The sequence below is a fragment of the Mus musculus genome, chromosome 1 (assembly GCF_000001635.26).
Source record: "Mus musculus strain C57BL/6J chromosome 1, GRCm38.p6 C57BL/6J".
Lineage (NCBI taxonomy): Eukaryota > Metazoa > Chordata > Mammalia > Rodentia > Muridae > Mus > Mus musculus.
The window spans coordinates 14,521,506-14,535,448 of NC_000067.6; positions in this window are offsets into that span (position 1 = coordinate 14,521,506).

Below are 13,943 nucleotides of genomic sequence, written 5' to 3' on the forward strand. Positions count from 1 at the left end.
ACACCCCACTCTCAGCAATGGACAGATCCTGGAAACACAAACTAAACAGAGACACAGTGAAACTAACAGAAGTTATGGACCAAAAGGATTTAATAGATATCTAAAGAACATTTAACCCTAAATCAAAAGAATATGCTTCTTTTTAGTACCTCATGGTACCTTCTCCAAAATTGGCCATATGATCTGTCAAAAAACAGACCTCAGTAGATATAAGAAGATTGAAATAATCCCATGCCTCCTATCGGATCACTACAAATTAAGGCTGGTCATCAATAGCAACAAAAACAACAGAAAGCCCACATACAGATGGATGCTGAACAATGCTCAACTCAATGATAACTTGGTCAAGGAAGAAATAAAGAAATAAATTAAAGACTTCTTATAATTTAATAAAAATAAAGGAAGAATATACCCAAACTTATGCTACACAATGAAAGCACTGCTAAAAGGAAAACTCAAAGCTTGAGTGCCTCCAAAAAGAAACTGGAGAGAGATTACACCAGCAGCTTGACAGCACACCTGAAAGCTAGAACAAAAAGAAGCAAATACACCCATGAGGAGTAGACTGCAGGAAATATTCAAACTCAGGGCTGAAATCAACTAAGTAGAAACAGAAAGAACTATACAAAGAATCAACAAAACTAGGAGCTGGTTCTTTGAGAAAATTAACAAAATAGATAAACCATTACCCAGAATAACCAGAGGGCACAGGGACAATATTCAAAGTAACAAAATCAGAAATGAAAAGGGAGATACAACAAGAGAATCTGAGGAAATCCAACAGAAACAGGAAATTTAAAAAAAATCATCAGATTCTACTAAAATACTATACTCAACAACAGGAACAGTATCCAAAGTAACAAAAGCAGAAATGAAAAGGGAGATATAACAAGAGAATCTGAGGAAATCCAACAGAAACCGGAAATTAAAAAAAAAAACATCAGATTCTACTACAAAATCCTATACTCAACAAAACTAGAAAATCTGGATGAAATGGACAATTTTCTAGACAGATACCAAATACCAAAGTTAAATCAGGATCAGATAAGCCATCTAAACAGTCCCATAACCCCTAAAGAAGTTGAAGTCTATAGAAGTCTCCCAAACAAAAATAGCTCAGGACCAGATGGGTTTAGTGCAGAATTCTATCAGACCTTCAAAGAAGACCTAATACCAATATTCTTCAAACTATTTCTGAAAATAGAAACAAAAGGAACACTACCAATTTTGTTCTATTAAGCCACAGGTATGGTGACACCAAAACCTCACAAAGACCCAACAAAGAAAGAGTATGCCAGACCAGTTTCCCTTTTGAATATCGATGCAAAAATACTCAATAAAATTCACATTAAAACGATCTTTCACCATGATCAAGTAGACTTCATCTCAGGGACGCAGGGATGATTTAATACATGGAAATCTATCAACATAATCCACTATACAAAAAAACTCAAAGAAAAAAAACACATGATCATTTCATCAGAGGCTGAAAAAGCATTTGATAAAATTCAACATCCCTTCATGTTAAAAGTCTTGGAAAGATAAGGAATTCAAAGCCCATACCTAAACATAGTAAAAACAATATATAGCAAACCAGTAGCCAACATCAAATGAAATGGAGAGAAACTTGAAGCAATCCCACTAAAATCAGGGAGTAGACAAGGCTGCCCTCTTTTTCCCTATCTATTCAATATAGTGCTTGAAGTTCTAGCTATAGCAATTGGACAACAAAAGGAGGTCAAAGGGATACAAAATGGAAAGGAAGAAGTCAATATATCACTACTTGCAGATGACATGATAGTATACTTATGTGACCCTAAATACTTCACCAGAGAACTCTTACAACTGACAAACAACTTCAGCAATGTGGCAGGATATAAAATTAACTCCATCCAATGAATAGCCTTCCTATACTCAAAGGATAAACAGACTGAGAAAGAAATTAGGGAAACAACACCCTTCACAATAGTCATAAACAATGTAACATATAATGGTGTGACTGTAATCAAACAAGTGAGAGATCTGTATGACAAGAACTTCAGGTCTCTGGAGAAATAAATTGAAGAAGATCTCAGAAGATGGAAAAATCTCACATGCTCATGGATTGGCAAGATTAATATTGTAAAAATGGTCATCTTGCAAAAACCAATCTACAGATTCGATGAAATCCCCACCAAAATTCCAACTCAATTCTTCATAGAGTTAGAAAGAGAAATTCTCAAATTAATTTGGAATAACAAACAAAACAAAAACAAAAACAGGACAGAGAAAACTATTCTCAACAATAAAAGAACATCTGCTCTGGTAGAATCACCATCCCTGACCTCAAGCTGTACTACAGAGCAGTAGTGTTAAAAACTGCATGGTACTGGTACAGTGACAGTCAGGTAAATCAACTGAATAGAATTGAAGACCCAAAAATGAACCCATATACCTATGGTCACTTGATCTTTGACAAAGGAGCTAAAACCATCCAGTGGAAAAAAGACAGCATTTTCGACAAATGGTGCTGGTTCAACTGTCAGTCAACAAGTAGGAGAATGCAAATTGATCCATTCTTATCTCCTTGTATGAAGCAGAAGTCCAAGTGGATTAAGGACTTCCACATAAAACCAGATACATTGAATCAAATAGAAAATAAAGTGGGGAAGAGCCTGGAGCACATGGGCACAGGAGAAAAGTTCCTGAATGTCTTATCCTCTAAGATCAAGAATTGACAAATGAGACCTCATAAAATTACAAGGCTACCGTAAAGCAAAGGACACTGTCAATAGGACAAAACAGCAACCAACAGATTGGAAAAAATATCTTAACCAATCCTACATCTGATAGAGGCCTTATATCCAATATATACAAAGAGCTCAAGAAGCTGGACTCCAGAAATTCAAATAACCCCATTAAAAATAGGATACAGAGCTAAACAAAGAATTTTCAAGTGAGGAATACCAAAGGGCTGAGAAGCACCTGAAAAAATGTTCATTATCCTTAATCATCAGGGAAATGCAAATCAAAACGACCTTGAGATTCCACCTCACTCCAGTCAGAATGGCTAAGATCAAAAATTCAGGTGACATCAGATGCTTGCAAGGATGTGGAGGAAGAGGAACACTCCTCCATTGCTGGTGGGATTGCAAGCTGGTACAACCACTTGGGAAATCACTTTGGCAGTTCCTCAGAAAATGGGACATAGTACTACGGGAGGACCCAGATATACCCAGAAGATGCTCCAACATGTAATACGGACACATGTTCACAGCAATCGAATTTATAGTAACCAGAAGCTGAAAAGAACCCAGATGTCCCTCAACAGAGGAATGGATTCAGAAAATGTGGTACATTTACACAATTGAATATTACTCTGCTGTTAAAAACAAAGACTTCATGAAATTTGCCAGACAATGAATGGAACTTGAGAATACCATCCTGAGTGAGGTGACTCAGTCACAAAGGAACAAACATTGTATCTACTCACTGATACGTAGACATTAGCCCAAAAGTTTTGAATACCCAAGATTTAATTCAGACCACATGAAGCCTAAGAAGAAGGAAGACCAAAATGTGGATATTTCAGTGCATTTTAGAAGCATGAACAAAATACTCACAGGAGGAAATTTGGAGACAGAGTGTGGAACAAAGACTGGAAGAAAGACCAGCCAGAGATTGCTCCACCTGGGGATCCATCCGATATCAGCCACCAAACCTGGATGTTATGATAGATGCTGAGAAGTACTTGCTGATGGAGGCCTGATATAGCTGTCTCCTGAGAGGCTCTGCCAGAGTCTGACAAATACAGAGGTGGAAGCTTGGAGCTAACCATTGGACTGAGCTCAGGGGTCACCAGTGGAAGAGTTGGAGAAAAGACTGAAGGAGTTGAGGGGGTTTTCAGCCCCATGGAGAGAGCAACAGTGTCAACCAGACAGACCCCTCAGAGATCACTGGGACTGGACCACCAACCAAAGAATACAGATGGAGAGTCCCATAGCCCTGGCCACATATGTGGCAGAGGATGGCCTTGCTGGCATCAGTGGGATGAGAGGCCCCAGTGTTGGGGAATTCCAGGGCAGGAGGACAGGAGTGGGTGGGTGGGGGAGCACCCTCATAGAGGCAGGGGGATGTGGATGGGATAGGTGGTTTCCGAAGGGGATACCTGCAAAGGGGAAAACGTTTGAAATGTAAATAAAGAAAATATCAAGTAAAAAATGAAGAGCCATGGAGAAAAATATTTTTAATAAATATATAAACACACACATAAACACCACACACATGCATGTGTGCATGCACACACTTACACACACATAAATGGAATTTTTTGGAATGCCTTGCAGAATGCAGTCCAACTAACCCAACAATTGCTAGTTGTTAATGGAAAGTCTAAGAATCTAGAAGTTGTTCAGTCCAAAATGTGATCATCTATATATGCTGGAATCCTGAAGAGGTGGACTCCAATGCCCCTGAAGGAATGGATGTGCTCAGGGTCTTACTATGTAGCACTAATTGTCCTGAAAGTGGCTATATATACCATGTTAGCCTTTAGATCAGAGCAATCCACCTGCCTCCACCTTCTGAGTGCTGGAGTAAAGGAAGTGGACCACATGTCCAGAACAAAAGATTTTACCATTTATTAGTGGTAAAAGACAATTTGCATATTATTATTGAGGTAGATAATTTTATTAGTGTAGCACAATATAATCCAAATGTTTTTTATTTAATTCTTCTATGCTGAGATATGATGGTAGAAAACTGTTAAAAGTTTTTATTTTCTGTAAAGCATCCTTCCATAAGAGCAGAAAATTTTGTGTGCACAATAAAAAACACTACAATTCATAATGCAGGAGAGTCCCAAGTCTGAGCCAAGTGGTCCCAGGCAATGTTCGTTGGTACTGCATAACCTTTGGGTATGCACAATGCTGAGTGCCCATGGTACATGTTCAGAATCACTGCATTGCAGTCACACAATACAACACAGATAAGTCCTGACAGAAACACCTCAGAGTCATTACACACTTCTTTTCAAATTTATCTTTGTCTCTATGTATTCAGAAAGCTTTTAGTGTTGTCTAATTGTTTTATTTAGTTTTACTGTCACTTATGTGCTCCTGATACAACATTTAAGAAGCTTTGGGATAGAGAAAGGAAACTCATGGCTCTGGGTGTATTTGTTGATGGGAAAGTGTTTTCAAGAAGACCAGTACTGATTCTAGCAGATCCAGAGATTTTGGAAGTCAACTTGGTTAAGTAATTTGAAGGTTTTTCAGCTGAAAAAGGAAAAGAGGATGGGGTAGAGAGATGGCTGAGTCAATAAAGTTCTTGCTAAACAACCCTAAGAATGTGAATTTGAGCTCCAGCATCTATATAAAAATTGGCATAACGGCTTGCATGTGCAACCCTAGCAGTGGTGGGGAGACGAGGATGATGCCTGTGCTTGCTGGCTGGCTGATCTGAGTTAGTGAATGCCAAGTCCAGTGACAGGTCTTACCTTGAAAAAGAAAGGTGGAAAGCCCCTTTAAAAAAAGACGATAAAAACCACCAAGGAGAGCTTGTTGTCTTTGATACCAGTGAAAACATATGTGTGTGCAACTGGAAAAGACAGAAGGGAGAAAGGAAGCAGAAATCAAACTTAGCTCAGACAGTTTTTATTCACCTTGCCTAAAACTGGAAATTAGGTTGAAGTAATCTGGGTTTGTTATTTTCCTTGTGTTTTTGACATTAGGAAAAAAAATCTTTCAGTTGTATAAATAAGTAGATTTGATAAAATAAATTATGTAACATATGGTTTTCTTGACCACAGTAGAATTGGATAAATACCCAAAGGAATACCACAGAAATGTTTGTGTATATATGAACTTTAATGTTTTTAAATTTATAACTTTTTTTTTCTCACATGATGTTTGGTCTTATCCCAGGGAAAGTTTCAAATGTGCTTGGGAAGAATGTGTATGCTAAATGTTTATGAGGAGCTCTGTAGACAGCATTTATCTAAGTTTTGTTCGAGTTTCCTATGCTCTCTCATTTTATCCATGGCTACTTCTACCAAATACCCTTGACTAAAATATGATTGAAAATTATTCTTTCATATTTCATATTTCAGTTTTGGTTTCTTATATTTTGAACCTCTCTTATTATGTTTACTTAGATTTTTTATACCATTGGCAAGGTGTCTGTTTAGGACTACAAAATTATCTTTCTTTCTAGTAATGCTTCTCTTAGACCTCATCTTTCTGGTGTTAGTATATACAACCTAAACTTTTGCTTATTCATTTTGCATTGTTCATTTTTCCATTTCTTGTATTACTATTTATGGAGCTGTTTCTTGTGGGTAGTAGATGGCTGTGTTTTGCTTTTGAACTCAACAATTGAAGTGTTTAGGCCATTTGCAATTTAGTATTATTAATAATGCAATTTGTTTTAAATCTTCCATCTTATTATTTTATTTATTTATTTTGTCTTGTCTTGACTAGGACAAACAAAATAAGACTGCCTGCATAACCTTCAAGATCAGTTAAATATTAAAATGTAGGGTTCCTTTTCAATAAATTTTCATATTTTGACATTAGAGCATTAAACAGAAGACGGGCCCTTCAAAGCCACTACACATGTAAGCTCACAGCTCAAAGGCCTATGAAATTGCCTCTGAACCATCTGCTTTTACTTTTCCCTGTTGTCCTTTCCCATTCTTTTGAGTTATTTTTAAAAATTCATTTTCATCCTCTTTTACTGTTGATCTATTAACTTTCCATCTGTGTACTGTTATTCCACCGATTGCTAGAAAACATACATACATACATATATAAATGAGTGTTTGTACATACTGCATAGCGATGTGCTCACATATGCTTCCATGTATGTGTGTATGTACTCTTAGGCATCTTTAGTCTTGTTTATCTTCCACTGTTCCTTTGCATTTAAGATGTTTTCTTTATCACTTAAATCTCAAAATGATTTGAAAGAGTCAGCATACTTTGTTCATAGTACCCTATTTTTCTTTTAAGTTTTAACCTTCTATAGGTTAATAATTTCAATGAAATTTACAAAAAGAATTGGTTGTTATTTTCTAGGTATTTTTACCTTCTACTTTCCTTTTTTCTCTTATTCAGTGATTCCAAGGACATGTACTCGCTTTGTCAAAGCCCACTCACTGCACATAGATCACCAGTCCTTTGTCAGTTGCCCTTTGGCTCCAGCTTTGTTTCAAAGGCTTCCCATGTTTAGGCCTTCAGACAGGTCAATGTTTTCTCTACAATGATCAACCTACAATTAGTCCAATCTAGTGTGTGTTTGTCTCACTACAACTCTGATTTTCATATCTAGAAATTTAACTTATGTCATCTTTACTCTTATTTATCTGTTTTGCACTGCTAATGACTGAACCCAGGACATTGTACATGTTCATCAAGTGCTCTCCAGCCCAAGAACCATTTTTCAATATAATATTTTTATTTATTCTTTGAGAATTTCACACAGACATACGATGTATTGTAATCATATGCAGCTTCCACTTCTTCTTAGATCTCCTATATCTGTTGCCTACCCCCACTGACTTTCAACTTTATAGCTTCTTATTTTATTATTTTATTTTATTTAATTTATATATAGTCTCACTATGTATACCAGACTCAAATTCACAGAGATCCACCTGCCTTCCAATGGTGGGATTAAAGGTCTACAAAATTTCCCTCCTAGATTTCTTGCGAACATGTACTTTAAACTCATTTACCTAAATATTTACTTTATAATTTAAGCCATGATCCTTCAAAATTACCTCACTTCTGCAGTTTCAAGGACATAGGAGTACCACATATTGTTATTAATTTGTTTGTGTCAGTTCCACTAAGGATATTGCCACTGTTTAATTTCTACTGCTGTGATAAAATACCCTTACCAATAGCAAGTTAGGATGAATGGTTTTATTTTAGCTCACAGCTAGGGGTTACAGACTGTTATTGCAGGGTAATCACCATGGCAAGAACTTGAAGCAACTAGTTCAGTGCTTCTCAGCCTTCCCAATGCTGTGACCCTTCAGGACAGTGCCTTATGGTGTGGTTACTGCCCATCCTAAAATTATTTTCATTAATACTTCATAACTGTCATTTTGTTACTGCTATGAATTGTAACACAATTTTCTGTGTTTTCTGATGGTCTTAGGTGACCCCCGTGAAAGGGTCATTCAACCCTCAAAGGGGTCGCGACCCACAGGATAAGAAGCACTGAATTAGCTTATGACATTCACAAAGAGAAATAAACACATTCATGCTTAGTTGTCAGCTATCTTTCTATATTCTTACACATCCAGGGCCCCAACTCTGCAACAGCACTGCCTATCTGAATGTTTTTCCATATTAGCTAAGGTATTCAAGATAATCTACTACAGATATGCCCACAGGACAGTCTGATCAACATAATCCCTGGCAAGAACTTCTCTCCTACTGATTCAATATTGTGTCAAATTGACAATTAAGACTGACTACCACAAACATCTAGATGGTGATACCAATGTGGTAGTGAAGTTTTAAATTCTTCTACTCCACTCCAAGCCTTCATTAGAACTTTGAAGGCTTTGCTGTTCAGAGTAGGTGTTCCAGATTATGGGAACAGCAGTTCTCATTAAAAGTCCTGTGTTGCATTGTCCAGGATTTGAAAAATTGTTCTCTATGTCATGCTATACTTTCCAGCAATATCAAGTGAATGTCAAGTGACTACATTTTCATCTGAGTTCTTGCTGTGCTGCACATGCATTCCCACGCCCTTGCCATCACCTATGCTCTCCTCCTCCGTCAAACCATCACCTATCCTCTCCTCGTCAAAATCCTTACAACATTCAGCCATGACTGAAGGAGGCTGAGGAACATCTGTGCCCTTTTCCTTCTTTTTTAAAGAAATAATTTTTAAGCAGATGGATACTTATCACTTTATTAATTTTATTACTTTATTACTTTAACACATTTTTAACAGGGCTAGATTTTTCAAATACTGTTAAAAATACCTTTAAGAAATACTTATTTTGGCAGTCTCTAGATGGTCCATCCTTTCATCTCAGCTCCAAACTTTGTCTCTGTAACTCCTTCCATGGGTGTTTTGTTCTCAATTCTAAGAAGGGGCAAAGTGTCCACACTTTGGTCTTCGTTCCTCTTGAGTTTCATTTAGCAAATTGTATCTTATATCTTGGGTATTCTAAGATTCTGGGCTAATATCCACTTATCAGTGAGTACATATCATTTGAGTTCTTTTGTGATTGGGTTACCTCACTCAGGATGATGCCCTCCAGGTCCATCCATTTGCCTAGGAATTTCATAAATTCATTGTTTTTAATAGCTGAGTAGTACTCCATTGTGTAAATGTACCACATTTTCATTATCCATTCCTCTGTTGAGGGGCATCTGGGTTATTTCCAGCTTCTGGCTAATATAAATAAGGCTGCTATGAACATAGTGGAGCATGTGTCCTTCTTATCGGCTGGAACATCTTCTGGATATATGCCTAGGAGAGGTATTGCTGGATCCTCCGGTAGTACTATGTCCAATTTTCTGAGGAACCACCAGACTGATTTCCAGAGTTGTTATACCAGCTTGCAATCCCACCAACAATGGAGGAGTGTTCCTCTTTCTCCACATCCTCGCCAGCATCTGCTGTCACCTGAATTTTTGATCTTAGCCATTCTGACTGGTGTGAGGTGGAATCTCAGGGATGTTTTGATTTGCATTTCCCTGATGATTAAGGATGTTGAACATTTTTTCAGGTGATTCTCAGCCATTTGGTATTCCTCAGGTAAGAATTCTTTGTTTAGCTCTGAGCCCCATTTTTAATGGGGTTATTTGATTTTCTGGAGTCCACAGATGAAAGGATGAACCATATAGAGACTGCCATATCTGGGGATCCATCCCATAATCAGCTTCCAAACGCTGACACCATTGCATACACTAGCAAGATTTTGCTGAAAGGACCCAGATACAGCTATCTCTTGTGAGACTATTCCGGGGCCTAGCAAACACAGAAGTGGATGCTCACAGTCAGCTATTGGGTGGATCACAGGGCTCCCAATGGAGGAGCTAGAGAAAGTACCCAAGGAGCTGAAGGGATCTGCAACCCTATAGGTGGAACAGCAATATGAACTAACCAGTACCCCTTGGAGCTCGTGTCTCTAGCTGCATATGTAGCAGAAGATGGCCTAGTAGGCCATCAGTGGAAAGAGAGGCCCATTGGTCATGCAAACTTTATATGCCTCAGTACAGGGGAATGCCAGGGCCAAGAAGTGGGAGTGGGTGGGTGGGGGAGTGGATGGGGGAGCATGTGGGGGACTTTTGGGATAGCATTGGAAATGTAAAGGAAATAAATGCCCAATTAAAAAAAAAAGAAATACTTATTTTGAGCCTGGTGTGGTGGCACATGCCTTTAATCCCAGCACTTGGGAAGCAGAGGCAGGTGGATTTCTGAGTTCGAGGCTAGCCTGGTCTACAAAGTGAGTTCCAGGACAGACAGGGCTATACAAAGAAACCCTGTCTCAAAAAAAAACAAAAACAAACAAACAAACAAAAAAAGAAATGCTTATTTTTAGTATTATTTTATAATTTTAACATGGTTTTAACAGACCTGGATTTTTCAAGTGCAGTTAAGGATACCTCTAAGATATTCTTATTTTTACAGCATTATTTGCTACTGTGAATATTGTAGACCACTCAATATTATGATCGCTGTACATGTGGCCTTCAGAAATCCTTATTCATTTTTACGTTTACTTAAAATTTCACCAAATTGTTTTAAAATGGGCTGTTTTTAATTGATAACTGTAAACCTAACATTTTATATATATTTCAAGTAGCACACTAGAAACCCATCATTAAAAAAATCTCATGTTATTGATTTTGCATGCTTAATATCTATGAAATGTTTATAGATTGAAACATTTGAATGGCTAGAAGTGGGCATATTAGTAATACCTATACATAGTTAACTATAAGTTTATCTGTTTAGAATTTCACCAACTTAGCATAAAAATCTATATTATAATTTGCGTAAATGAAGTTGGTTTATATCCAATAAGTTGTATAGCATGCAAAACTATTTCAGAATGCACTGGCTGTTTCATTGTAGTTAAACATTGTGTAGAATTTGGTATATTGACCGATACATTTTGAGTTCCTTCAAAAAGAAGTTAGTTCCTAGAAATGTAAAAATAATTTATTCTGATACTGTTTTATATCCTTTGTAACTGGAGATCAAACATAGGATTTTAGTTATGCTGGTCAAATGCTCTATGACTGAACTACATCCCCAATATTTGACCTGGGATCCTGAGGACTATTTGAGAACAAATAAGAATAATATTGGAGTTGCTAGAAGGCATAACCTTGAGCCTTACTTAGCAGATGGGTTTCTATGGTGAAGAAACCCTCAATCAAGGCATTTTCCTATTTTAACACATTTTGCTCTCTAGTAAATAAAAGCTAGGAAACTATTAGCAATAGAATATGTCTTTGGAGGAAACAATTAGGAATATCTCCCTGGGACAAGTAAAAACATAATTCAGATTTAGTTTTGCTTTATGACTTATAATAAAATTTGCAAATTGTACACAAAAGCATAAATACTTATTCTGACATAAAGTTGTAAAGCCCAAGACTGTACAGTGATCTAAAAGAGTACCCACTAGTCAAGAATAGCTATTTAAATTGTAGTTAAATATTTAAAGTAGGGGAGAGCAGCTGGGACAGAGCCCTACAGGCCTACATCTGCACCTAGGAGGTGGGGCTGATCCTCAGCCACCTGTGCACCTTCCCTGCCAGAGGGGAGCTTGTTTCCAGGAAGTATCTGACTCTGCGACTAAGGTGAGATCACCATTTTCATTCCTGTGACTCTCTAAGGTAGGTCCACTCAGGAGCACATAGGCCGCATAAGCAGCAAAGTAACTGAGACAGGGTCCTATGGGCCTATATCTGCCCTCAGGAGGTGGGGCTATTCCGCAGCCCTCTGTGCACTGGTCTTGGCAGGAGAGAGCTGTTCTCCCAGAAGTGCAGGGAGGCTTCCAGACTCACAGGAGAAGCAGGCTCCAGCCAGAGACAGCAAGAACATCTAACTCTAGAGATTACCAGACAGCAAAAGGCAAACGCAAGAATCTTACCAACAGAAACAAAGACTACTTGGCATCATCAGAACCCATTATTCCTACCACAGCGAGTCCTGGATACCCCAACACACCGAAAGAGCAAGATTTCAATTTAAAATCATATCACATGATGCTGGTAGAGGATTTTAAGAAGGACACAAATAACTTCTTTAAAGAAATACCAGAGAAAACAGATAAACAGGTAGAAGCACTTAAAGAGGAAATACAAAAATCTTCTAAAGAATTACAGGAAGGCAGGTGGATTTCTGAGTTCGAGGCCAGCCTGGTCTACAAAGTGAGTTCCAGGACAGCCAGGGCTATACAGAGAAACCCTGTCTCGAAAAATAAACCAAAAAAAAAAAAAAAAAGAAAGAAAGAAAGAGAGAGAGAAAGAAAAGAAAAAAAAGAATTACATGAAAACACAACCAAACAGGTGAAGGAATTGAAAAAAAAAAAACCAAAAAACAAAAACAAAACAAAACAAAACAAAAAAAAAAAATCCAGGACCTAGGAAAGAAATCAGGAACCATAGATGTAAGCATTGCCAACAGAATACAAGAGGTGGAAAAGAGACTCTCAGATGCAGAAGTTTCCATAGAAAACATTGACACAACAATCAAAGAAATTGCAAAATGCAAAAAGAAACTAACTAAAAAAAAAAAAAAAAAATCCAGGAAATCCAGGACACAATGAGAACACCAAACCTAAGGATAATAGGTATAGATGAGAATGAAGATTTTTCAACTTAAAGGGCTAGTAAATATCTTCAATAAAATTATAGAAGAAAACTTCCCTAACCTAAAGTATGAAATGCACATGAACATATAAGAAATGTACAGAACTCCAAATAGACTGGACCAGAAAAGAAATTCCTCCCATCACATAATAAAAACACCAAATGCTCTAATAAAAGAAAGAACATTAAAAGCAGTAAGGGAAAAAGGTGAAGTAACATATAAAGGCAGACCTATTAGAATTACACCAGACTTCTCACCAGAGACTAAGAAAGCCAGAAGATCAATCCTGGACAGATGTCATACTGACCCTAAGAGAATACAAATGCCAGCCCAGGCTACTATATCCAGCAAAACTCACAATACCATTGATGGGGAAACCAAAGTATTCCATGACAAAACCAAATTTACACAATATCGTTCCACAAATCCAGCCCTTCAAGGATAATAAAGGGAAAACTCCAACACAAGAAGGGAAATTATGCCCTAAAAAAAGCAAAAAAGTAATCCTTCAACAAACCTAAAAGAAGATACCCACATGAAGAGAATTCCAACTCTAACAACAAAAATAACAGGAAGCAACAATTACTTTTGCTTAATATCTATTAATATCAATGGACTCAATTCCCAAATAAAAAGACATAGACTAACAGAATGGCTGCATGAACAGGACCCATTGTTTTGCTGCTTACAGGAAACCCACCTCAGTGACAAAGACAGACACTACCTCAGAGTAAAAGGCTGGGAAACAAGTTTTCCAAGTAAATGGTTTCAAGAAACAAGCTGGAGTAGCTATTCTAATATTGAATACAATAGTCTTTCAACTCATAGTTATCAAAAAAGGGGCACTTCACACTCATCAAAAGTAAAATTTACCATGATGAAGTCCCAATTCTGAACATATATGCTCCAAATGCAAGGGCACCCACATTCACTAAACAAACTTTACTAAACTCAAAGCACACATTGGACCACACACAATAATAATGGGAGATTTCAACACCCAACTCTCATCAATGGACAGGTCATGAAAACAGAAACTAAATGGAGACAGTGTGAAACTAACAGAAGTTATGAAACAAATGGATTTAACAGATATCTATAGAACATTT